The sequence below is a fragment of the Mastigoproctus giganteus genome, chromosome 2 (genome assembly GCF_048544385.1).
Source record: "Mastigoproctus giganteus isolate SK-2022 chromosome 2, ASM4854438v1, whole genome shotgun sequence".
Lineage (NCBI taxonomy): Eukaryota > Metazoa > Arthropoda > Arachnida > Uropygi > Thelyphonidae > Mastigoproctus > Mastigoproctus giganteus.
Window position 1 is genome coordinate 132,231,689 of NC_143576.1, and position 27,985 is coordinate 132,259,673.

Below are 27,985 nucleotides of genomic sequence, written 5' to 3' on the forward strand. Positions count from 1 at the left end.
TACTAAGAGTAGAAACAGGTGCATGTATACTTGCATGTACACCAATGCTAGGAGTATAGTTAATAAATTTGATGAGATTGAAGTGCTAGTCAAGACATCAAAGGCAGATACTGTTGGATATCAGAGACATGGTCTCACACAGATGTAAGCAGTGCAGAATTGGAATTTGGGGAGTATAATGCATACAGAAAAGATAGATAGGAAGGGAGGAGTGGTTATGCTGTTAGTTAAGAAACACAAAATCTAAGTGCATCCAATTGATGTTGGTGGACAATGCAATGTTGAGTCTGTTTGGTGTGATATAAGCACTGGGAAGGGAAAAATGAGAGTAAGTGTGTGTTATTGGCTAATGAATCTGATGAGTATAATGAGGAATTGTGCAGAGAAATAGAGTGGGTCAGTAAATCAGAATGTCTTATAATAGGGGATTTTAACTTTCCAGATATTGAATGGAACTTGTGGATTGGTCACTCGCACACTTGCAAGGCTTTTGTGGATTTATTGGATGACTAGATTTTCTAGACCAATATGATTGAGAGGCAACCAGAGGGACAAATACTCTTGATCTGATTATCAGCAGTGATTCTTCATGCATTAAGAATCTGCAGATAAATGAACCACTAGGTGGCAGTGATCACAGTGTGCTGAAGTGGGATTTACTCAAAGAGGTAACTACCATCAAGGGTAAAGGAAAGGGTTTTTGCTTTTGTAAATGTGACTACGGTGGTCTGAGACAATATTTAAATTCTATACGGTGGGACCAACTGATGATGTTACCAACAGCAAATTCAAAATGGGAAGCATTCAAAGAATTCATCTTGGAAGCTACTAAGCTTTTCATACTAACAAAGAAATATTGTTCAAGATTTAGGCCTAAATGGATGTCAGTTGAACTAATTAGGCATGTGACAGAGAAGAAAAATGCATGGGATACATATAAAATAACAGGTGACACAGATATAAGCTGGTATGTAACCAAGTTACAAAGGAGGTTAGGCAGACGAAGGCAGATTATGAGAAATCTTTGGCAAAGGATGCAAAGAGTTCTTTACTTATGTAAACTCTAGAAGGAAGGTGATGAATCATATTGGTCCACTAGATATCGATGGTTCAACTGTCGATGATCCTGCTCAGGTAGATAACAAACTAAATGAATATTTTGCATCTACATTCACACATGAGGAGCTATTCAAGGAGGAAAGGGCCAGATGTTTATCGAATCTAACATGGAGTTAAATGACTTTGTAATAGCTGACAGCAAAGTGGAGGAGAAATTGTTGAAGTTAAACCTAAGAAGGCACCTGGAGTGGATGGATTCAATCGAGTTATATTAAAAGAGGTGGCAAAGGAAGTAAGAAAACCCTCAGCCATAATTATGAGAGCTTCCCTGGACTTAGGGGAGGTACCCATGGACTGGAGATGTGCAAATGTGACCCCAATCCACAAAGGAGGATCAAAGGGAGACATTGGTAATTACAGACCTGTTAGTTTAACCTCTGTTCCAGGAAAATTAATGGAGGCACTGGTTAAAGAAGCATTGCAGGATCATCTAGACAAGACTTCAGTTATAGCTCGACACAGCATGGTTTTGTTAAGGGGAAGTCTTGTCTGACTAATTTGATTGGATACTATGATATAGTCACAAAGGAAATGGATGCAAAGAATAACTTTGATATCACATATATTTGGATCTTAGACAGGCCTTTGATACTGTTGCATAGGGAAGACTTCTGCACAAATTGGAGCAGTGTGGCATTGGAGATAAACTGCTGATATGGATTAAGGGATGGTTGAGTGGGAGAAGACAGAGTGGTAATCAATGAACACTGCTCTTCATGGACTAATGTTATTAGTGGAGTCCCTCAGGGTTCAGTGTTGGTCCATTGTTGTTTTCTCTATTTATAAATGATATTGATGATGGTATATCAGGCTTAATGTTCCAAGTTTGCAGATGATACGAAGGTTGGCAGGGTTGTTAATGACAGTACACTGCAGCAACAGAATCTAGAAAAGTTGAGCAGATGGGCTGAGAGATGGCAAAATGAAGTTTAACATTGACAAATGTAAAGTGCTGCATATGGGAAGCAGTAATCCCAGAGTAATGTATCAACTCTGTGGTACCACACTGACAGTGGTAGAGAAAGAAGAGGACCTGGGGGTAATTGCGCAGGCAGATATGAAGTTTTCTGAGCAGTGCAGATGGTCTGCAAGAGTAGTTCATGGTGTCTTGTCAATGATATACAGGAATTTTTCTAGCAGGGATAAGGAGGTGATTATCCCCTTGTATATGGCAATGATCAGGCCACACCTTGAGTACTGTATACAGGTCTGGAGGCCTCATTTTAAGAAGGATGTAGAGCTGTTGGAACGAGTACAGAGAAGGGCAACAAGATTAGTGAACAGAACAAAGGGTTGCTCTTACAAAGAAAGGCTTAAATTTTGCAAATTACAGTTTCTGGAGACTAGGCACCTGCAAGGTGATCTGATAGAGGTGTATAAAGCCTGGAATGGTTTAAGCATGCTCAATGCTGATGGGATTCTTCCTCTTGCTCAGAATAATCGCCTGATAGGGCATAAATTCAAATTGAGGAAAGACAGATGTAGGATAGATGTGTGGAAATTTGCCTTTAGCCAGCGGGTGGTTGGTTGGTGGAACAGACTTCCATCTGTCATTGTAGAAGTTGATAGCTTAAATAGATTCAAGGCAGAACTTGACAAACATTTGGAGCGAGGGATGGGTGAAATAAGGGGTTTTTTTTGGCTGATGCTATATAAGCTTGCTTTCTTACATCATGTGCCCTTGCTAATGCAAAGAAACAGGATGCAAAATATAATTCTGATATCATATACTTGGATTTCAGGAAAGCTTTTGATAATGTTCACATAAATGATTCTCTACAAATTGGAGCAGTGTGTCATTAAGGTACGTTGGTGCTATGGATAAAGGGATGGCTGAATGTTAGAAGACAGAGAGTGGCAATCCGTTGATATTGCTCTTCGTGGACTAATGTTATTAGAGGAGTCTGTCAGAGTTCAGTGTTGGGCCCATTGTTGTTTTCTATATTTATCAATGACATTGATGAAGGCATAACATACATAGTGTCCAAGTTTGCAGTTGATACAAAGTTTGGAAGGTTGATAATGACAGTATGCGATTGCAAAAGGATCTAGAAAAGCTAGGCAAATTGGCTGAGAAATGGCAACCGAAGTTTAACATTGATAAATGCAAAGTACTGCTTATGTTTAGGTGTAACCCTAGAATAATGTACCAACTATGTATACTACACTCAGGGTACTGGAAAACGAAAAAGACCTGGTATATTTGTGCAGTCAGATATGAAGTTCTCTGAGCAATGCAGACAGGCTGCCAGGGCAGCCCGTGGGCATTTGTCAATGATATACAGGAATTTTGCTAACAGGAATAAGGAGGTGATCGAAATTGGGTAATGAAATTCAACAGAACAAAGGGGTGCTCTTACCAAGAAAGGCTACAATTCTGCAAATTGCAGTATCTTGCAGTATTTGGGGGGGGGGGGGAGGATACACAGACTGATAGGTTAACATTAGCCACTGGCAGAGGTGAAAGCGATTCTTGCACTGATTCTATTAGAATGAGCGGCAGCCTGGAAAACAAGGTTCTGGGGATTTCAGAGACTGCTGGGAGTCATCGCAGAACAAGTAAATATATGGGCTGTTAGGGTAGCTAAGATTAAAAAGAGGTGCACGTATACTTGCTTGTACAGATAAATTTGAGGTGCTGGTCAAAACATCAAAGACAGATATTGTTGGGATATCAGAGATATCATCAGAGATATAAGGAATACAGAATTGGAATTTGGGGAGTACAATATGTCCAGAAAGGATAGACAGTATAAGAAGGGAGGAGGGGTTACGCTATTAGTTTAGAAACACAAAATCTAAGGAAGTACATCCAGTTGACAAGGGTGGACAGTTCAATGTCGAGACAGTTTGGTGTGACATAAGCACTGGGAAAGCAAAATTGAGAGTAGGAGTGTGTTATAGCCCTAATGACTCTGATGAGTATAATAAACAACTGTACAGAGAAAGAGAGAGAGCTAGTAAACCAGACTGTCTTATAATAGGGGATTCTAACCTCCCAGATATTGAGTAGAACTTGTGCATTGGTCACTCACACCCTACCAAGGCTTTTGTGGATTTATTGAATGATTATTTTCTACAGCAGCATGATCTGATTACTAGTTGTGTTTTCTACAGCAGCATGATCTGATTACTAGTTGTGTTTTCTACAGCAGCATGATCTGATTACCAGTAGTAATTCTTCATACATTAAGAATGTAGGCACCTCCGTAGCCAGGTGGGAAGGAGCAGCAGTGCGTAGCACACGCTTCTTGATTAGACCAGGGTTCGAGCCCGTCACCACCAAATACGGAGGATGCGGAAAGGTCAGGGAATGACCACCGCATATCCCAGAGCAATATGGCCTTAGTTGCTAATGCTCCTAAAAAAAACCAAACCAAACAAACATTAAGAATGTGCAGATAAAGGAACCACTAGGTGGCAGTGATCACAGTGTGCTGATGTGGGATTTACTCAAAGAGGTAACTACCATCAGGGTTAAAGGGAAGGGTTTTTGCTTTCATAAAGGTGACAACGGTGGTCTGAAACAGTTTTTAAATTCTATAGAGTGGGACCAACTGATGATGTTACCAACAGCAAATTCTAAATGGGAAGCATTCAAAGAATTAATCTTGGAAGCTACTAGGCTTTTCATACTAACTAAGAAATATTGTTCAAGATTTAGGCTTAAATGGATGTCAGATGAACTAATGAAACACATGACAGAGAAGAAAAATGCATGGGATACATGTAAATTATTAGGTGACACAGAAGCATATGATAGATACGCTTCTGTTACACCTGATAATTTGATCTATAATCAAGTCACAAAGGAGATTAGGCCAGCAAAGGATGCAAAGAAAAACAGCAAAGACCTCTTTACTTATGTATATTCTAGAAGGAAGGGGATAAATCAGATTGGTCCACTTGATATTGATGGTTCAACTGTTGATGATCCTGCTCATGTAGCTGACAAACTGAATGAGTATTTTGCATCTACATTCACACATGAGGAGTTAATCAGAAAGGGGAATGCCAGAGGTTTATTAAACTCTGGCAGTGAGCTAAGTGAAGTGGAGGAGAAATTGTTGAAGTTTATCATAAGAAAGGCACTTGGGATGGATGGGATGTATACAGTCATATTATAGGAGGCAGCAAAGGAAGTAAGCAAACCCTTAGCCATAATTATAAGAACTTCCTTTGACTCAGGGGAGATCCCAATAGATTCAAAATGTGTAAATGTGATCCCAATTCACAAAAGGAGGATCAAAGGGTGAAAAGTAATTACAGGCTTCTTAGTTTAACTTCTGTTCTGGGGAAATTAACAGAGGCACTGATTAAAGAAGCACTGCTGGATCATCTAGACAACACTTCAGCTATAGTTCGTACACAACATGGGTTTCTTAAGGGGAAGCCTTGTCTCACCAATTTGATTTGATACTATGATGTGGTGACAAAGGAACTGGATGCAAACTATTATTTTGATATCAGATACTTGGATCTTAAGTAAGCTCTGATACTGTTGCACATGGAAGACTACTGTACAAATTGGAGCAGTATGGCATTAAGGGCAAATTGCTGTTATGGATAAAGGGATGGTTGAGTGGGAGAAGACAGAGTGGTAATCAATGGACACTGCTCTTTGTGGACTAATGTTATTAGTGGAATATCCCAGAGTTCAGTGTTGGGTCCATCGTTGTTTTCTATATTTATCAATGATATTGATGAAGGTATATCAGACTTAACGTGAAAGTTTGCAGACGATACAAAGGTTGGCAGGGTTGTTAATGACAGTAATTACAGTATGCTACTGCAACAGGATCTAGAAAAGTTGGGCAGATGAGCTGAGAGGTGGCAACTAAAGTTTAACATTTAAAAATTCATATGAGCAGCAATGACCACAGATTAATGTACCAACTCTGTGGTACTACACTCAGGGTAGTGGAGAATGAAAAAGACCTGGGGGGGGGGGGGGGTAATTGTGCAGTCAGATAAAAATTTTCTGAACAGTGAAACAGGCTGCAGGAGTAGCTCATGGTGTCTTGTAAATGATATACAGGAATTTTTTTTAGCAGAGATAAGGAGGTGATTATTCCCTTGTATAAGGCAATGGTCAGGCCACACCTTGAGTGCTGTATGTCTGGAAACCTCATTTCGGGAAGGATATAGGACTGCTGGAATGAGTGCAGAGAAGAGCAATGAGATTAGTGAAGGGAACAAAGGTTTGCTCTTACAAAGAAAAGCTTAAGTTCTGCAAATTATGGTTTCTGGAGACCAGGCACCTGGTGATCTGATTGAGGTGTATAAGGCCTTGAATGGTTTGAGCAAGCTCAATGCTGATAGGATTCTTCCTCTAGCCTAGATTAATCGCCTGAGGAGACAAATTCAAATTGAGGAAAGAGAGTTGCAGAATAGATGTGTGAAAGTTTGCCTTTAGCCAGCAGGTGGTTGATTCCTGGAACAAACTTCCATCTGTTGTGGAAGTTGATAGTTTAAATAAATTCAAGGAAGAGCTAATTCTAATGCAAAAACATAACACCACAAGTACCGGGCTGCCAAACACCAATAGTGCAACCAGGGGCCATGGCCTCATGTTGCATTCTCCAAATGTAGATAATCCTATTGGCTTGAGAGAGTTGGAAACAGGATTCATCAGACCAGGCAACAGATTTCCATATGTCAGTGAACCAGTGCTGGTGCTGACTTGCCCACGTAAGGTGCAGTTTCTTGTGCCTCGCAGTGAGAGTGGGTACCTGTGACAGCCATCAACTGTTATAGCCTATATGATCTAATGTCTGGGGCGAGTTGGGAGAGAGCCCATGGTGCTACTTGACCTGTAACACTAAACACTAAGTTCAAATGGGTATTGGCCTTGCTATTGCTATGTTGTAATCAGTGGTGATCTGGGCCACTGTGCTGTGTTATGAGACAAAACTTGTGATATTCACCACAGGACTCATGACCTTTGGCTAGCTGTCGACCACTGCTGAGTTAGTCAACAGTGGTCGACACCACAGAATGGGAGCACTTAACCATGTTGGCAGTTGTCGAGATACTGGCACAGCACCTGTGAGAAGACAAGCGGATATCTCAATATATTCTTCCTGACAGACGTTCAAAAACTGATCACCATGTGTACAAACTTACATCAGCTGTATAATGTTATACTACATGCACACAGCCTCTGGTACCCAAGAGGCCAACATATGTCCTCATTTAAGATTAAGTGTCTCCAAACCTGACCACCATAAGCTCTTCCAGCCTGCCATATATGACCTACAGAATCCTTGATTGGACCCTTTATGATTCACCAATTCCAACTAATTCTCACTCCATATGCCACTTGCCAGCAAATCAGAATGAAATCTGCTGGTGGGCATACTGTTCATCTGCAAGAAGAGCAACATAACTCAAAAATAGGTTATTTTTTTTTCAAAAAGCTTTAAAGATTTGTTATTCACAAAACATAAAATATGTTATAGTTAAATATTATGGTTCAAGAAAATACTTACATGCATAGTTTTGCTATATGCGGGCTTCAATAAACCACAATTATCTTGAGTGGATGTGAAAGCAACTCTCAAAGTATTAAATTTTCAAACCCTCTTTTTACTTGTGACACTCATCCTGATCAACTTGAAATTTATTGTTAAAACATAAAAGTAAAATCAGAAAACGTTTATACAAAACATTAATTAGTATTATTTTTATTAAAAATTTATTGTGAAAAAAAAACTAACTTAAAAAACATTGAATAAAGTTTTCTTCTATAAAAAAAATTTTATTTTTTTACTTAACAGTTACAAAGTACAAAACTATTTATAGTTAAAAAGAATTCCTTTATTTTAATTAACAGTAATAAAATTGGAACACTTAGATACTAATAAAATAATCTCATAATCTCTTAATGTACTCATACAGTGATACAATTATACAATTAAAAAACTTTCATAAAATCAGAAATGGCATTTTGGAATGATTATTTTGAAGACAGCATAATTACAAATAATTTTTTTTTTCATTATTTTTATTATTCTTATAATGTGCTATTTGTTTTAATACATTTACTTTCGTTCCTAATATTTTTCATATAAATTTCTTCAGACTCTTCCTGACTATTTGATGTTTTATAAAAGAAATTCAAGGGATGTTGTTCCTCAACTTTTATAAATTTAACATCATCTAGCTTGACTGCCTCACTGGTTGAAAAAAAAAATATATATACATATATATATTTATATTTTTATATACATATTTATTTATTTATTTTATTTATTTTTTTTTTTTTGCAAGCCAGAGTAATGTGTTGTTTGGGAACATAAATTGGTTCACAGTTTAATGATAATTTAATTTGTTTCTCTATTACAGAATCAGCAGAATCACCTTCCTATTCAGTGTGTCCTGTTAATAAGTATTTGTGATTGATGGATTTTTTGCTATATTTCAATACAATACACATATATAACCTTATGATAAAACAATTCTTTTGTTGGCCAGTAACGATTTTCTAATAGAATATCACCTCCAGTTCTTCACTATTCCTGTTTGTTTTATCTTTTACATTAACAAGCATGAACCAATCTCATGCCACACAAACTATTATACCTCTTTATTCCTCAATTCATAAACTGTAAAATTGTAGTTATTTAATTTTGATCATAATAAAACCCTGAAATATTATCTTGTTGGTAATGTAACACAGCCTTGAAGATCACAACAAACTACAATTACACCAGTGCAAACTTGGTCTTCACTGGCATTTTTTTCTGCACAACAAAGATCATTTTCAATGAAGCGTACATCATATTTTTATGGTAATAATTTCTTACCTGGTTCTTATGTATTTATGTATGAAAGAAGTTTGCATTGATCTTTTTTGGGAGTGAAAAAAGGAATATTAAATTCCTTGTTAAATATACAACTGACAATTATATAATTTTAAAAAGCAAAATTATTTCTATTACATAATCCACATAAGCATAACGAATACCACAATGTTTCCCCTTCCTATGTATTCCTGACTTGTGTATGAATGCATATAACAGCTTTCAAGTCTAGATGTGCTTAAAAACTTCTTTGATGCTAGCATCAACTTGCCAATATTTATGATGCCTTCCTCTTTTATCTTCCAAAATTATGCCGTAGTAAATGCCTCTCTGAAAATTATGGTAACATCAGCCTGTCATTTATATTGTATGTAGCTTTAAAAAAAGAATTTATTATTCTAATGTGTTGTCCATTTACATCAAAATGAAATGCATTATTTTGGTGTCAATTATTACTTTCTTCTGAATATCAGTATTTGGGCTGTTACCAAGCTTATCAAAATGAAGTCAAACTGATTGTAAATCCGTAAAGTCTCCAATAATAAACAAAAAACTGTCAATTCTATTTCTCATTTTTGAGAAACATTTTGGCTGACATGTACATGGTGTATAACTTTCTTGCTCCAACAAACTTTTTACTTTTGATATTAGAATAATATGCCTAACCACTTGTTACTAAGATTTTTAGAAATATTTTTCTGCCCTTCAACTTATTTCTTCATGATTTTTTGCCTTTCTTTGGTTCACTAGAAGATCCTTTATTGGACAATTCTTCATTAGATGATTCTTCCCTGTATATTTCATTTGATGCAAACAGGTATCCAGAAAATTAACCAGTGAACAGTTATCCATCTGGATAACTGGATGACTGTTTGCTGGTGATTCATAATCAAGATCTTCTGCTCATCATCAGAAATCACTACTTGATGAAGCAGTTTCCACATTAATATTCTTCCCAGATATTAATCTGAAAGTGAAATTAGACTATTATTTTTGCATTAAAACAATATGAATCATCGGCAAAAAAAAAAAAAATATAGTTATTATTGAAGCTGAAGAAAAGAGTCACAATTCAAACTGTAACATGAAAAAATATAAATATAAATAAAAAAGTTATCTGGACAAGTGACACAATCTAAAATATGTTTCTTTTTTGTAAAAAACAGATCCTTTCATGGCACTTGAGAAATATTAAGTTGTTCTACATCAGTGCATTGCAAATAGTAGTAGTAGTAGTGGCATGTGATGCAAGAAAGCAAGTGTATGAGCTTATGCAGCATCAGCCAAAAAAAAAAAAAAAAAAATCACACCATTCCTTCCAAATGCCTGTCCAGTTCCTCCTTAAATTTATTTAACCTAACTTCCACAACGACAGATGGAAGTTTGTTCCAGCAATTAACCACCCGCTGGCTAAAGGCAAATTTCTGCACATCTATTCTACATCTGTCTTTTCTTAATTTGAATTTATGCCCTCTTGGGTTCGTAATCTGAACAAGTGGAAGGATCCCATCAGAATTCAGCATGCTCAACCCATTCAGTGTTGGCTATAGGAACAGTTACACTATCGCTCTCTACCATCTATTATCAGTTTTACTTGTAACGGTTTTCTTTATAAAAATATGCAGCCTTTGCAATTTATTGTGTTTTAAAACTTAAATATTATGATTTTTGATACCTTTTCTTTACTTATTCTTTGTAATATTTGAAATATTATGAAAAAAAATTCCAAATTTCTATTGGTCCAATTTTAATGAAATTTGGGATGGCATAATTTTTTACACAAGATCCAAATATAAAATTTCACAAAAATTTGTCTACTAGGAGTTGAGTTGTTACATGCAGATGAACTGGTGAAGATAGTAAACACTATGTTTTTGTGAATGTGCTTAAGTGACGTCTTTTACTAAAATGCTGTATTAGGAACAATATGGGGACCACTGATCAACTTCTATCACAATTAAGTGATAATTTGTATACCAGAAACATGACTTTAAAAATATGAAAGCTGATTATGGTTTTGGTTTTCACATTAAGGAGATCTGGAAGCGTTACAAGTTTTGACAGAAATTTCATCTTTACTTTCATTAATTATGCTGTGGTTCAAACACCAGCATTCAACACAGTTAGAACTACTTTATTTTTTATTATTATTTTTTTTTGTCCTCGCCTTTTTCCCATTATATATATGAGGAAAGCGTTTTTACTGTTTTGGCCATGAAATTTTTATGGCTGGATGCCCTTTCTGACACCAACCCTCACCCTTTATCTGGGCTGGGGATATGCGGTGGTCATTCCCTGACTTTCCGTATCTGCCGTATTTGGTAGTCACGGGCTCAAACCCTGGTCTAATCAGGAAGCGTGTGCTATGCACTGCTGCTCCTGCTCACCTGGCTACGGAGGCGCCAAGTTAGAACTACTTTATTATTATTATTAGCTGTATGGAGCAAGGAAACCTGTGGCTTATGCTGCACCAGCCAAAAAAAAAAAAAAAAATTTCTGAATTACCCTAAGAGAGAGAAAGAGAGACGGAAAACGAGTCAGAAGTAGAAGGGAATCACCAAGAAAGAGAAGAATGGTGAAATCCAGCTCAGGATCCTGGGTGTGCCAAGTCCATACTCACCAGATGTGAGCCCCTAAAGCATTACCACAATTTAACTGATATTACTATTTTTTCCCCCATCTCCTGATACCAAAACAATAGATGAAAGAATAAAAGAATTTAAATTATGCTATATTTTGTTACAGTACATGTGATTTGTAGGAGGAGGAAGATAATCACCCACCTCACTTCGACCACCTTCAACGGTTGTTTATGCTAGGCTGGCCAAAATTAGGTTACTTGGCCAATAACATAACCACCAGTGGCAAGCAGTCTAGACCTTGTTTCCCCTCCTCAGAAATGGCAATTCACAAAACTTTCCCCCCACACACAACAGATCCAATAAGGCTAAGCCCCCAAACGAATTGCCTATAAGTCCCTTCTAACATCTAATCCTAACATGCCAGATATACCAAAAGAGTGACTGCAATAAGCTGAAACTACCTGCATACCAAATCTATATTACATAAATAATCCCATGGCCTTCAAAATCTTTAGAAGTGATCTAGCAATTATCCTAATTTCTCAACAATCACATTTTGTTGCAGTAACTGCAGCTTCAAAAAATGCTCACAATTACTGAAAGACTGAGAAGATGACTTCCAACATTCTACAGAAGTTTAATAGAAAGCATCACTTTTTAAAGATTAGAAGTTAACTGGTCATATTAATCACAGGATTTCATACTTACATAGCCACATTCAACGTGAAACCCAGCAAAGTTAAAGTAATATATCCAGTTTGTCTTGTCTTTTAGCATTAGTAGAGGCATATGATGCAAGAAAGCAAGCTTACACAGCATCAGCCAAAAAAAAAAAAAAAAAACTTCACATTTCACCCATCCATTCGCTCCAAAAGATTGTCTACTTCTTCCTTGAATTTATTTAAGATATCAACTTCTACAACAACAGATAGAAGTTTGTTCCAGCAATCAACTACCCACTGGTTAAAGGCAAATTTCTACACATATATTCTACAACTGTCTTTCCTCAGTTTGAATCTATGCCCCCCTCAGGTTTGAAATCTGAGCAAGAGGAAGAATTCCATCAGCATTGAGTCTGCTCAATCCATTCAAGGCCTTATACACCTCAATCAGATCACCTCGCAGGTGTCTAGTCTCCAGATGCTACAATTTGCAGAACTTAAGCCTTTCTTTGTAAGAGCACCCCTTTGTTCCCTTCACCTGTCTTGTTGCCCTTCTCTGTACTCGTTCTAGCAACTCTACATCCTTCCTAAAATGAGGCTTCCAGACCTGTAATACAGTATTCAAGGTGTGGCCTGGCCACTACCTTATACAAAAGGATAATCACATCCTTGTCTCTACTAGCAAAATTCCTATATATCATTGACAAAACTCCATGACCTACTCTGGCAGCATGTCTGCACTGCTCAGAAAACTTCATATCTAATTGCACAACCCCAGGTCTCTTTCATTCTCCTCTACCCTTAATGTAATACCACCCAGTTGGTACATTTCTGTGGGGTTACTGCTACCCATATGCAGTACTTTGCATTTGTCAATATTAAACTTCAGTTGCCACTTCTCGGCCCATCTGCCCAACTTTTCCAGATCCTGTTGCAGCAGCATACTCTCATTACTGTTATTAACAACCCTGCCAACCTTTGTATCATCTGCAGACTTTGACATTAAGCTTGATATACCTTCATCAATATCATTGATAAATATACAAAACAACAATCGGCCCAATGCCAAACCCTGGGGCACCACTAATAACATTAGTCCACGAAGAGCAGTGTCCATTGATTACCACTCTCTGTCTTCTCCCACTAAACCATCCTTTTATCCATTGCAGCAACTTGCCCTTAATGCCATACTGCTCCAATTTGTACAGTAGTCTTCCATGTGCAACAGTATCAAAAGATTTCCTGAAATCCAATTATCAAAATTATTTTTTGAATCCAGTTCCTTTGTGACCACGTCATAGTATCCAATCAAATTGGTCAGACAAGACTTCCCCTTAACAAACCCATGCTGTGTCTGAATTAATACTGCAGTCTTGTCTAGATGATCTTGCAATGCTTCTTTAACCAGTGACTCCATTATTTTACCCAGAACAGAAGCCAAACTAACAGGTCTGTAATTACTCATGTCACCTTTGATCCCCCCTTTGTGAACTGGAGATACATTTGCACATCTCCAGTCCGTGGGGACTTCCCCTGAGTTCAAGGATGCTCTCATAATTATGGCTAAGGGTTTGCTTACTTCCTTTGCCGCCTCCTTTAATATAACTGGATAGATCCCATTCCCCCAGGTGCCTTCCTTATGTTTAACTTCAACAATTTCTCCTCCACTTTGCTCTCAGATATTACAAAATCATTCAACTCTCTGTTAGAATCTGATAAACATCTGGCCTTCTCCTTGAATAACTCCTCATATGTGAATGTAGATGCAAAATACTCATATAGTTTGGCAGCTATCTGAGAATGATCATCTACACTCAAACCATTGATATCAATGGACCAATCTGATTCATCCCCTTTTAGAGTTTATATAATTTAGTGTAATAAGAGCTATTATATGCTCAATATCTCCTATATTTTGCAATCTTTAATAAATAATATAGGGATTACCTTGGTCTCTTTATAGGAAGGCTTCTTTTCCAACTCTCCTAGTCCACCACGTAAAACAATTAAAATACCAAGATAAAATTGATAAAATTCATTTTAATGTGGTCCACGTACTGACAGTAATTTAATAACCTGGACTCACCCGTTGAGACCCCAACCCAACTAAAAAAATCAACCACGATGCAACTATCAGCATAGGAAAACATTATATCAAAATTACAAATAGATTAAAAAAACAAATACGAAATACATGAAATTTTTTTAGATTTTTAGTTTCATTCCATCCTGTGAACATGAGACAATAAAAACTGTCTAACTTGAGGAGCAAGAAATCCGTATTCACGTATTTCATGTTTGTTTTTTTAATATATTTGTAATTTTGACATAATGTTTTCCTATGCTGATAGTTGCATCGCGGCTGATATTTTTTGAGTCGGGTTGGGGTCTCAACAGTGATTCCAGGTTATTAAATTGCTGTTGTGCTATCGGTATGGAACACATTAAAATGAATTTTATCAATTTTATTTTTGTACTTTAATGGTTTTACGTGATGAACTAGGAAAGTTGGAAAAGAAGCCTTCCTACAAAGAGATAGTAGTAGTAGTGGCATGTGATGCAAGAAAGCAAGTGTATCAGATTATGCAGCATCAACCAAAAAAAAAAATAAAAAATCACACCATTTCTCCAAATGCCTGTCCAGTTCCTCCTTAAATTTATTCAACCTATCAACTTCCACGACAGATGGAAGTTTGTTCCAGCAATTAACCACCTGCTGGCTAAAGGCAAATTTCCAAACATCTATTCTACATCTGTCTTTTCTTAATTTGAATTTATACTCCCTTAGGTTCGTAATCTGAACAAGTGGAAGGATCCCATCAGAATTCAGCATGCTCAACCCATTCAAGGCCTTATACATCTCAATCAGATCACCACACAGGTGCCTAGTCTCCAGCCACTGCAATTTGCAGAACTTAAGTCTCTCTTGGTAAGAGGATCCCTTCATTCCCCTCATCAATCTTGTTGCCCTTCTCTGTACACACTCAAGCAAATCTACATCCTTCCTAAAATGAGGCTTCCAGACCTGTACGCAGTAATCAAGGCGTGGCCTGACCATTGCCTTATACAGAGGGACAATCACATCCTTTTCCCTGCTAGCAAAATTCCTATATATCATTGACAAAACCCCATGACCTGCCCTGGCAGCCTGTCTGCATTGCTCAGAAAACTTCATATCTGACTGCACAATTACTCCCAGGTCTTTTTCATTTTCTACCACCTTAAGTGTAGTACCACGCAGTTGGTACTTTTCTCTCGGGTTACTTCTACCCATATGCAGTACTTTGCATTTGTCAAGGTTAAACTTCAGTTGCCACTTCTTAGCCCATCTGCCCAAATTATCTAGATCCTGTCGCAGTAGCACACTGCCATTACTGTCATTAACAACTCTGCCAACCTTTGTATCATCTGCAAACTTCGACACTAAGCCTGTTATACCTTCATCAATATCATTGATAAATAAACAAAACAACAGTGGACCCAACACCGAACCCTTTGGGACTCCACTAATAACATTAGTCCACGAAGAGCAGCACCCATTGATTACCACCCTCTGTCTTCTCCCACTTAACCATCCTTTTATCCATTGTAGCAATGTACCCTTAATACCATTCTGCTCCAATTTGTACAATAGTCTTCCATGTGCAACAGTGTCAAAAGCTTTCCTGAAATCCAAATATATGATATCAAAATTATTTTTTGCATCCAGTTCCTTTGTAACCACATCATAATAAGCAATCAAATTTGTCAGACAAGACTTTCCCTTAACAAACCCATGCTGTGTCTGAATTATTGCTGCAGTCTTGTCTATATGATCCTGCAATGCATCTTTAACCAGTGATTCCATTATTTTACCCAGAACAGAAGTTAAACTAACTGGTCTGTAATTACTCGTGTCACCCTTCGATCCCCCTTTATGAATTGGGGATACATTTGCACATCTCCAGTCCGTGGGAACCTCCCCTGAGTCCAAGGATGCTCTCATAATTATGGCTAAGGGTTTGCTTAGTTGCTTTGCCTCCTTTAATATAACTGGAGAGATCCCATCCACCCCAGGTGCTTTTCTTATGTTTAACTTCAACAATTTCTCCTCCACTTTGCTCTCAGTTATTACAAAATCATTAAGTATCCTGCTACAATTTGATAACCTTCTGCCATTTTCAAACCTTAATAATTCCTCGTGTGAATGTAGAGGCAAAATACTCATTCAGTTTGTTTGCTATCTGAGCAGGATCATCAACAGTCGAACCATCGATGTCAAGTGGACCAATCAGATTCATCCCCTTCCTTTTAGAGTTTAAGTAAAGAAATCCTTGCTGTTTTTCTTAGCATCTTTTGTAAAGGATTTCTCATAATCTGTCTTCACCTGCCTAACCTCCTTTGTGACCTGATTACAGACTAGCTTATATCTGCCATAGGCTTCTGAGCCGCTTGATAATTTATATGCATCCCATGCATTTTTCTTCTCTCTTATGAGTCTCATTAGTTCATTTGATAACCATTTAGGCCTAAACCTTGAACAATATTTCTTAATAGGTATGAAACTTTTAGTATCATCCACGATTAATTCCCCCGTCACCACCAAATACGGAGGATGTGGAAAGGTCAAGGAATGACCACTGCATATCCCGGAGCAATATGGCCTTAGTTGCTAATGCTCCTAAAAACCAAATAACAACATCAACAACGATTAATTCCTTGAATGCTTCCCACTTAGAATTTACTGTTGGTAACATCGTCAGTTGATCCCACTGTACAGAATTTAAATACTTTCTGAGACCACTGTACTCACCTTTACGGAAGCAAAAACACTTTCCTTTACCCCTGATGGTAATTAAATCTTTAAGTAAATCCCACATCAGTACACTGTGATCACTGCCACCTAGTGGTTCCTTTACCTGCAAATTCTTAATACACGAATAATCACTGCTGATAATCAGATCAAAAGTATTACTCTCTCTGGTTGCCTCTCGAACATGCTGCTGCAGAAAACAATCATCCAATAAATCCACAAAAGTCTGACTAGTGTGTGAGTGATCAACCCACAAGTTCCAGTCAATATCTGGGAAGTTAAAATCCCCCATTATAAGACATTCTGATTTACTAGCCCACTCTATTTCTCTGTACAATTGTTCATTGTACTCATTAAGCCTATAAAACACTCTTACTCTTATTTTTGCTTTCGCAGTGCTTATGTCACACCAAACTGACTCAACGGTGCACTGTTCATCTATATCAACTGGGTGCACTTCTTTTGATTTTGATTTTATGTTTTTCTTAATTAACAGCATAACACCTCCTCCCTTCCTATCCTATCTATCCTTTCTGTACACATTGTACTCCCCAAATTCCAGTTCTGCATTCCTTATATCTGTGTGACACCACGTCTCTGCTATCCCAACAATATCCGCCTTTGATGTCTTGACCAACACTTCAAATTTATTTACTATACTTCTAGCATTGGTATACATGCAAGCATACATGCACCTATTCCTAGTTACCCTAACATATAACATATACCCACCTATTTCACGATGACTGCCATCCGTCCCTGAAACCCCCAAGACCCCCTCGCTCCAGGTCGCTACTTATTCTAATAGAAGCTGTGCAAGAATCACCTTCACCTCTGCTTGCGGCTACTGTTAAACTATTAGTACTTGTATCCCCCCAAGCTAGCAGTTTTCCGACCCACCTACACTGCCTTGATAGCATCAGCAAACATTCTTGCACCCTTTCTATTTAAGTGTATCCCATCCCTGTAGAAGCAGTCTCTCCTGTTAACAAGTACAGACCAGGCTGAAAAAAATTCTACCCCTTGAGCCTTGCAGAATTTTTCCAGGGCCGAATTGATCGACAAGGCTCTCATCATATACTCCCTTCTATCGTGTCTGGGCAGAATTGCAGACACTTTCAAATTCAACCCTAATTCCTCGCTTTTTTTTAACAGTGACCTGTACTTGTTAATTAATTCTGCCGGTCTCCTACTCTTAATATCATTAGTGCCAACGTGTACAACTATATCACCTTTTGTGCCCTTAAAAGATGATATCCGCTCTACAACGTCATCAAGTATTATCGAATTTATATAAGTAAAGAAGTCTTTGCTGTTTTTCTTTGCATCCTTTTCCAAAGATTTCTCATAATCTGCCTTTGCTTGCCTTACCTCCTTTGTGACTTGATTACAGATTAGCTTATATCTACCATAGGCTTCTGTGTCGCCTGAAAATTTAAATGCGGGCCATGCATTTTTCTTCTCTGCCACGTCTCAGTTCATCTGACATCCATTTGGGCCTAAACCTAGAACAGTATTTCTTAGTTGGAACCAAAAGCCTAGTAGCTTCCAAGATTACTTGGGTAAGATAAATTTCATAAGGTAGCCTGTGCTTGTTAAAAAATGGACTGCTTCAAAGAAATGGAATGCAATTGAATAGATGTGAGTATTTTCTGAGGCTAATAAAGGAGTTTTAGGTGCATTATTATTATTTTTACAAAATTTTTCTCCTTTTATGGGATTTTTTCTGCTCCATTAGGGGTACTGGTACCAAGTGCATGGCATGTTGGTTGTGTCCAGTTACTATTATTATTATTGTTGTTACTGTTGGTTGAGGAACTCTTTTACCATCCTACAGGTGTTCATGATCGTGGCTTTCTGGAATTCCATGTAAGTGTTCATTATTATATCATTATCTCCTAAAAAGTCTAACCAAAGTACTAAAAAAGTCTAGCATTAATATTATCTATATAATCTTTATTGTATACAAAAGTGATATATACAATAGACCCCTTCACAGCAGCAATGCCAGGTATCATTCTCCATAACAGGTGGATTGTAATGTTAATGCTGCTAAAAGCTTAAACAGATTTGATTCCTTCAAATTGTCCAATTGGGATATGCAGAATGAACCTAGAAAGTAGTAGCAGTGGGAATATAGGGTCTGTTGGTGGCTATAGGATTCTGGCAAAATAATAAAAAATCACTTAAAATTGTTTCGAGAACTAGAACTAATCAGATAGGGAACATGAAAATTTCTGAGAACCAAAAACAACATAGAATGTTAGGGTCATAAAGGTATGGTGGGGGGAGAGCAGAGTCCCCTCACATATTTATTCAGTAATGTTTGTTTACTAATAACCATACTAGTATAGTTAATAAATTTTATAAATTTGAAGTATTAGTTAAATTAACAAGTGCCAATAATATGAACATCAGAAGGATATCACTGTTCAAACAAACAAAAAATTTGAATCAGATAAGTACAAGAAAGAAATATATCATGGGACCATGCCTCTGATCAGAAGAACAGATTCAAGCAGAATATAGTCATTGACAAAAACATCAAAATAACATTAGCAACATGGTATGATTGCCCCAGGGGCTCACATCTGGTGAGTATGGGCTTGGAACACCTGAGCTGCACACCACACCTTGGCACACCTGAGCTGCACACCACACCTTGGCACACCTGACTGCACACCACACCTCGGCACACCTGGTCCTGAGCTGGGTATCATCATTCTTCTCTTTCTTGGTGATTCCTTTCTCTGCACACCACACCTTGGCACACCTGGTTCAGAGCATCATCATTCTTCTCTTTCTTGGTGATTCCTCTCTCTCTCTCTCTCTCTCTCTCTCTCCGGGTAACTCAGAAAATTTTTTTTCTGGCCATAATTTGGTATATAGTATATCCAATGAAATTAGTCATTAAGGAAGAAGAGAAAGGCTTTCATTTTCTTAGAGGATTATGTTGGCCTTAGGCATCGCTTTAATTCAATTTGGTGAGGGCAGCTAATATTTCTGAAGCAGTACCAGGCACCTGTATTAAAAGGAACACTAATTACCACAAAAAAAAAAAAATGCAGCAAATTAATGCTACAATTGAGGTTATAGAAGAATCTCACCTTGCCAAATATAACCCTAATTGTAACATTAATTTTCTGAATTTATTTCATGGTAATTAGTGTTTCTTTTTCTATAATAGGTTAGAAGACATAACCATGTTTCATTATTTGAAATTATTATTATTATTAGCCTTATGGTACAAAGAAGTCTGATGCTTTTAATGCACCAGCCAAAAAAAAAAAAAAAGTTCTGAGTTACCTTGAGAGAGAGAACACGATTCAGAAGTAGAAGGGAAGCACCAAGGAAGAGAAGAATGATGATATCCAGCTCAGGACCATGGGTGTGCCAAGCCCATACTCACCAGATATGAGCCCCTAAAGTAACTTAAATTCAGTGCAGAGCTAAAACCACTACTCTTCAATATGGTGGTGAAGAACAATGAAAGCACTTCAACTGTGTAGGGTTTAGAATTTTTTTATTAGTAACAATAATCTAGTGATCGTACATCTCACGAATGTTTTCAGCTACACTTCTTGACTGTAATCCTACAGTGCACGGTCATAAAACACCAAAGGACCAAAATAACAAAGGATCAATTTATGATTATAATTCTGCAGTGCACTCATAAAATTCGCACCCATTTTACTTAAAACAGTAGTAATGTGTAGTAAACAAACTACCAGTCTATAATAAGTTAGGTATTAGTAAGGTCAAATGATGCAAGGAAGCATGCTTTTTCTGCATCAGCCAAAATACAAAATAAAATAAAATAATAATAAAATAAAACGAAATATTCATACTGCTCTGTCTACAAGGTAACCATCCAATTCTTCTATGAATCTAACCAGACTCTGCCTCTGACAAGTGGAAAGCAACCTGTTTAGCGTTCAACATGCTGCTGCCTCTTGGTGAACTTCAAGAGATCCAATATTCTTTTATTATTACCTGATTTCATATTGGTGCCTCTCTCTCTCTCTCTCTCTCTCTCTCTCTCTCTCTCTATGGTATACTTGCCTCACTTACAAGGACGAACAGATCTTCATTCATTTCACTCAACCCATTCAATGCCTTATCACCTTAATTAGATCACTTAGATGTCAAACTTTGCAGTCCACACCTAAGCCATTCTTCATATGTGCATTCATCACTAATCAGTTTTTTAACTCGAGTTGTTTTTCTTTAGGTGTGGTCTCCAACACGAATACAATATTCCAAACACGGTTTAACCATCTTGTACAGAGGAATAAATGACATCCTTCTCCCTAATGACAAAGGTCCTACAAGGCCAAGGCAACATAAGCTTTCCTAGCCACCTGTTTATACTGCATGAAAAATTTCATGTCAAATTGAACTGTAACACGTCTTTTTCATCTTGAACCATCATAAAAAGAGTTGCAAATGAGTTATGAAAGTTTTATGTTCCCCAAATGCATAAAATTACATTCATAACCATTAAACTTTATTTGCCATTTTTTTAACCATATATGCAAACAATCTATATCTTTTTGAAGCAATTGGCCTGGCTTGAATTGTTAATCACCCTTCCCACCTTCAAATCAATAGAAAACATTGACAGCTTCCCTTGAATATGGGAAGCTGTCAAAGTTTTCTAATGATTTGAAGAAATCAATATCATTTATGAAAATTATAAATAGGGGAGAACCCAGCATCAAACATCTCCATGCTGAAGACTGACCATTTATGACAATCCTCTATCTTTCACCAGCCTGCAACATAGGATTTCAGCCTTTCAGCATAGGGTCTTACCAATAACTCCAACTTCTTCCAGTCTATATAGCAGCCTTCCATGAAGGTCAGTATCAAAAGATTTACTGACATCTAGGATATATAAAAATTGTTACCTGCATCCCAACTATTTAATGATTATATCATATTTACCAAGCTGGTCAAGCATGAACTCTCCTCTCACTTACAAGGGAGAACAGATCATCTTCCTTCATTTTACTCAACGCAGTCAGTTCCCTTATTAAGATCTCCTTATGTCAAACTTTGCAGTCCACACTTAAGCCATTCTTCATATGATTCTTCCCTCATCACTAATCAGGTCACAATTTTTTTTAACACTCTCCAGAAGTTCTGTGTCTTTCTTTAGGTGTGGTAACACAAAGTAGGATCTATTCAAGATATCATTCTTCTCCAGATGGCCCTAAATTGTATTGTTCACCACAGACTTCATGTCCTTACCTACCACAGAAGTCAAATTCACTGACCTACAGTTACTTAATTCCTCCTTAACATGTTTGTGGACTGGGGAGACATTACTACTTCTCCAGTCCAAGGAGAACTTGTGGTACAACAGTTTGATACACTCACATGCAGCTTTTTAAATTATAACTGAATACATACCATCTTCCTCTCCTTTAACCTAAATAGCTTTTATAACAAATGCTTCTCTATGATCATTATATCATGTAATTCATAGCAATTGGATTCCTTAACGTTTCACAGAGGATCATGGTTCTGTAAAACAATCATCTAATATGATGACAGTTTACAAAGCAGGTACTGCAAATATTTTGGAGATCGGGGTGCTAAAATCTTTTATGATTGCCAACATGTCTATTGAATGGCATCATACAATGCAATACATAATAATGTTTAAAAGAAGTGGACGGTGTTGGCCCACTTCTTTATTCCTATGTTTATGCTTATGGTCTGATTGCTGGAATTCTGCCTTCATTTGGCAAAATAATTATCAGTGTGATGCAAACAGTATTCTCCGCCTTTGCTAAGACAAATTATTCAAAAATACTGCAATCTAATTTTCGAAATTCAAAGGCAAAGTATCATTCGTAATTGCTCAAAAAATTATCATTATTAGCCATACGGTGCAAGGAAGCATGAGGCTTTTGCTGCACCAAAAAAAAAAAAAAAAAAAAAAATCTGGGTTACCCTGAGAGAGTCAGAAGTAGAAGAGAATCACCATGAAAGTGAAGAACGATGATATCCTGCTCAGGACCCTGGGTGTGCCAAACCCATACTCGCCAAAAGTCAGCCAACACACATTACAACATACTATTATGAATTCAAATGTTTGCTTTTGTTTAAAGACATGCAAACGTTTCAGTTGATTTTGTCCTCGAATCACGTCCAAGTAAAAACTTAATGTCTAAGATTTAAAAAAAAATCTATATATATATATACATATATATCTTTATATACATGCACGCACACATATACATTTATATACACACACACAAAATACACATATAGCCATCTCCAGTGTATTTATTCCACATTTATGCCTGTTCCATTACTTTTATTACACACGCAGAAGACAGTGAAATTATAATTTATTATCAATTACTGCAATCAAAATAACAAAAACTATAATAAAAGTCGCAAATGGAATATTCCATCTGCTTGTATTAAACACTACCATTCATTTCTGAACATCTGACAAGCGTTTCCGTAACTACACGTACAGCGAACTCTAGTGTTCAGAAGTACGTGTAAAAGAAACTCCCCATAATACAGTGTTATTTGTCTACACGACCTTTATATTCCCGGATCATTAAATTTCAAACTCAGGTTTCTTTTATTATTATTGTTGTTGTAGCTCTTATATTATTTCTCCCCGATTGGGGAATTCCACTCCGTGATGGCTACTGCTACCAAGTACAGAGGCAGGTTGTAATGTCTAGTGCTACTGTTCGTGGAGGAACTCTCTGAATATCCTACAGGTGTTCAGGATTGCGACTTTCTGGAGTTCCTTATAGGTGCCCTCTGGGAGAACTATTGCTGCTAGGCTGCAATGTAGAGTCTTTCGCACCATACCGGTGGTTGACACGATGATCGGGATGGTCGTTACTTCTTGCATATGCTACATCTCCTCTCCTTGACGTTATGTCTCAGGTTCGTGTACTTCCTAATTTTTTCTTCATGGGGTTTCTGGACATTGCTAGTGTTGGGCACCGCTGTGTCAATCAGGTAGGTAGCTTTTTTCCATCTTCTCCACAACGGTTATGTCTGGTGAGTTGTGCGGGATGGTCTTATCAGTTATTATGGCGCGGTCCGAGTACAGCTTTTGGATTGGAGTCTCTAGAACTGCCTGGAGTTCATACTTGTAGTATGGTACACTTTCTTCGGTGAACAGGTATCAAATTATTATTTTAGGGTTACCCGTAATTAAATACATTAACCCGTATTTGTGTCTGTAAATTGCGTATTTTCTATGGTTGATTTGCCTGTTTTGCTGGACGAAAAAACCCAGTAACTGGGGAGAAAAACCTTGCTATCTACGCCTGAGACCAACAAACTCAGCCACAGAGTGAAAAAAGCCCATTAAAGTTCCTTAAAAAGTTCCCATTAAAGTACGACGGGATTCGTACCCAGGCCTTTTCCACCCGGTGCGGGGAGGACGGTGATGATACCACTGTGCTAGCCGCGCAGACTCGGTGAACAGGTATTTCCGCGCTAGCTTCTGATGTATTATCCTGGGTACATAGTCGTGTCTATGAGTGTACTCAGTCTGGCGATAACTTTGCACCCCTCCGTGATGTGCTCGATCGTTTCTGAGGCAAGGTGGCATCGTCGACATGTGTCATCTGACATTCTGCGATACTTTCAGATGTATTTTTAAAACTTTCTGGTGTTGATTCCTGGTCTTGGATGGCCAGCATGAATCCTTCAGTCTCAAGGAAGAGCGTCCCACTTATGAGCCATGCACTGGAAGCAATGTTATCGATGTGATCTTTATGGAGGTCATTGTAGTGTCTGCCATGGAGTGTCATCTTTGCCAGTCTTTCTAGATTCGTTTCTTGTGCCGTCTGGGAGGGAAGGGGTTCCTCGCTTAGGTTGAGTGGGGTATAACACTTATCAATCTTCACAGTGGGGTATAACACTTATCAATCACAGTAGTGCTGTGTTGTTTTCGAAGTAATCCATCAGGTTAACTATTGGCTGTTTTCTATTGCTCTATCAGGTCTACCAGACCCCCTCATCCCTCTTTCCGAGCTATTGTTAGTCTCTCCACTGCTGACTTCGGGTGGTGTTGGCGGCTCTCGGTCATCATTGTCCTTGTCTTTCGCATGATATCCTCTAGTTGCTGTTAGTCCAATCTAAGACCCCGGAACTGCTCGAGCTGCATAGGTGTTCATGGCATTAACTGTGTTCCCTCCGTTCAATTTTGCTTTCAGCAGCCTTCTGAGTCTCTGATGATATTTTTTGGTCAGGCACTTCTTGATTTCCTTGTGCTCCAACTGCTGAGCCTGCATCATCCCTAGGTATTTGTAGGTCTCTCCTTCTATCATAGCTTCGATCTCTTTACCAGTCAGCAGCTGGTAATTTTGGCCAACTCATTTTCTTGGTGCAGTGTGTGGGTCTTGCATTTCTCTACACCAAATTCCACCCTGATGTACTTGCTGAATTCTTTGGTGATCCAGAGCAGCTGCTCTGGATCACCAAAGTTGGAGTAGTTTCTCAGTTGCTGCATAGAGCTTGATGTCATCCATGTACATCAGGTGGGTGAGGATATACAGGTTCTTTCTTCTTTCTTTGAGGTTATATCCATACTTGCTGCCGTTAAGCTTGTTGGACAGCGGGTTGAGTGCTAGACAGACCACAGTGGGTTCAGAGCATCTCTTTAAAGATTCCTCTTCTAATGGGGATAGGCCTGGTTGCGATGCTCTCGACCTTCATGGTGGTACTCCATTTCACCATTATTGTAATTACTATTATTATTTCTCTTAATTATTTCTCCCTGTTTGGGGGTCCCCCTCGTGACGGGTATTGCTAGCAAGTACACAGGGTGGTCGTTGTTACGTCTAGTGTTACTGTTGGTCGAGTAAGTCTCTGACTATCCTACAGGAGTTCAGGATTTCGACTTTCTGGAGTTCCTTGCAGGTGTTCGCTGGGAGACCTATTCCTGCTAGGCTGTTATATAGGGTCTTCGGCAGAATAGATGTGGTTGAAACGATGATCGGGATGGTCGTTACTTGTTGCATAGGCCACATCTCTTTCATCTCCTGTCTTAAGTACGTGTACTTCCTGATTTTTTCCCTATAGGTTTTCTACAGGTTGCCAGTGTTGGGTACCGCTATGTCAATCAGATAGGTAGCCTTTTCCATCTTGTCCACAAGGGTTATTCCCGGTCTGTTGTGCAGGATGGTCTTATCCGTTATTATGGCGCGGTCCCAGAACAGCTTGTGGGTTGGGATCTCTAGTACTTAATGGGGTTTGTACTTGTAGTACGGTTCACTTAGTTTTCGTGGTACCACAGTGGTATCGTCACAGTCCTCCCCACACCGGTTAGAAAAGACTCGGGTTCGAATCCCGTTGATGACGCGAGGAACTTTAATGGGCTCTTTTCGCTCAGTGGCTGAGATAGTTGGACTGAGACGTAGATAGAAAGGTTTTTCCCCCCCGAAACTGGAATTTTTCGTCCAGCAAACAGACAAATCGACCATACAACACACGCAATTAACAGACATAAAACACAGCACGGCAGACGCATTTAATTATTCGGGTGGGCTAAATATAATAGTTTGTTTGGTTTTTTTTAGCACGGTACACTTTCTTCGATCAACTGGCATTTTCTACCTAGCTTCTGATGTATTATCCTGGCTGCCTCGTCGTGCCAACGAGTATACTCAGTGATCACCTACCATCACGCGGTGATGGTTGGAACGTTTCTGAGGACAGGTGGCATGGTCAACGTGTGTAATCGAACACTCCGGGCTCCTTGGTGATGTATTTTCTATAGTTCCTGGTCTGCGCGTGTAGCACAGTGATAACGTCACCGTCCTCCCCACATCGGGTGGAAAAGGCCCGGGTCCGAATCCTGTCGTTGACGCGAGGAACTTTAATGGGTTTTTTTGATAGGTGGAACACGAGCAGGGTATGTCTGCCAGGGGCAAAGGTTGATGACGTTGTAGAGAGATATCATCTTTTAAGGGCACAAAGAGTTATATTGTTGTACACGTTGGCACTAAGGATATTAAGAGTAGGAGACAGGCAGAATTACTTAACAAGTACAAGTCAATGCTGAAAAAAAGCCGAGAATAACGGTTGAATTTAAAAGTGTCTGCAATTCTGTCCAGACACGATAAAAGAGAGTATATGATGAGAGCCTTGTCGATCAATTCGGCCCTGGAGAGATTGTGCAAGGCTCAAGGAGTAGAAATTTTCTCAGCCTGGTCTGTGCTTCCTCTTTTAAGGTGATATCATTTTGTAGACGTTGGCACTAATGATATTAAGAGTAGGAGACAGGCGGAATTACTTAACAAGTACAACTCAATGCTGAAAAAAAGCCGAGAATAACGGTTGAATTTGAAAGTGTCTGCAATTCTGTCCAGACACGATAAAAGGGAGTATATGATGAGAGCCTTGTCGATCAATTCGGCCCTGGAGAGATTGTGCAAGGCTCAAGGGGTAGAAATTTTCTCAGCCTGGTCTGTGCTTGTTAACGGGAGAGACTGCTTCTACAGGGATGGGATACACTTAAATATAAAGGGAGCAAGAATATTTGTTGATGCATCGAGGCAAAGTTAGGTGGTTTTGAAAACTGCTAGCTTGGGGAGGATGCACGGAAAATAGATTAGCAGTACCCACTGGCAGAGGTAAAAGTGATTCTTGCACTAGTAGCCTGGAAAGCAAGGTAATTGGGATTTCCAAGACTGCTGGGATTAATAGTACAAGTAAATACATAGGCTGTGCTAGCGTAACTAAGAGTAGAAACAGGTGCATGTATACTTGCATGTACACCAATGCTAGGAGCAGAGTTAATAAATTCGATGAACTTGAAGTGCTGGTCAAGACATCAAAGGCAGATATTGTTGTGTTATCAGAGATATGGTGTCACACAGATATAAGCAGTGCAGAATTAGAATTTGGGGAGTATAATGCATACAAAAAATATAGACAGGAAGGGAGGAGGGGTTATGCTGTTAGTTACGGAACACATAAAATCTAAGTGCATCTAATTGATGTTGGTGGACAATGCAATGTTGAGTCTGT

The 27,985-nt window shown here is 38.3% G+C and overlaps 1 protein-coding gene across 1 annotated transcript in view; it reads right to left on the bottom strand.

Moving 5' to 3' along the window:
* Nucleotides 1-23,473, bottom strand: part of LOC150089571 (sec1 family domain-containing protein 2-like) — a 200,058-nt gene extending 176,585 nt beyond the window's left edge. The window contains exons 1-2 of the mRNA XM_090390034.1: nt 23,409-23,473; nt 7,611-7,733 (exon numbers count right to left, since the gene is read on the bottom strand). The gene's annotated coding sequence lies outside the window, so the exon portion shown is untranslated. The remainder of the gene's footprint in view (nt 1-7,610; nt 7,734-23,408) is intronic.
* Between the last annotated feature and the right edge of the window lie 4,512 nt (nt 23,474-27,985).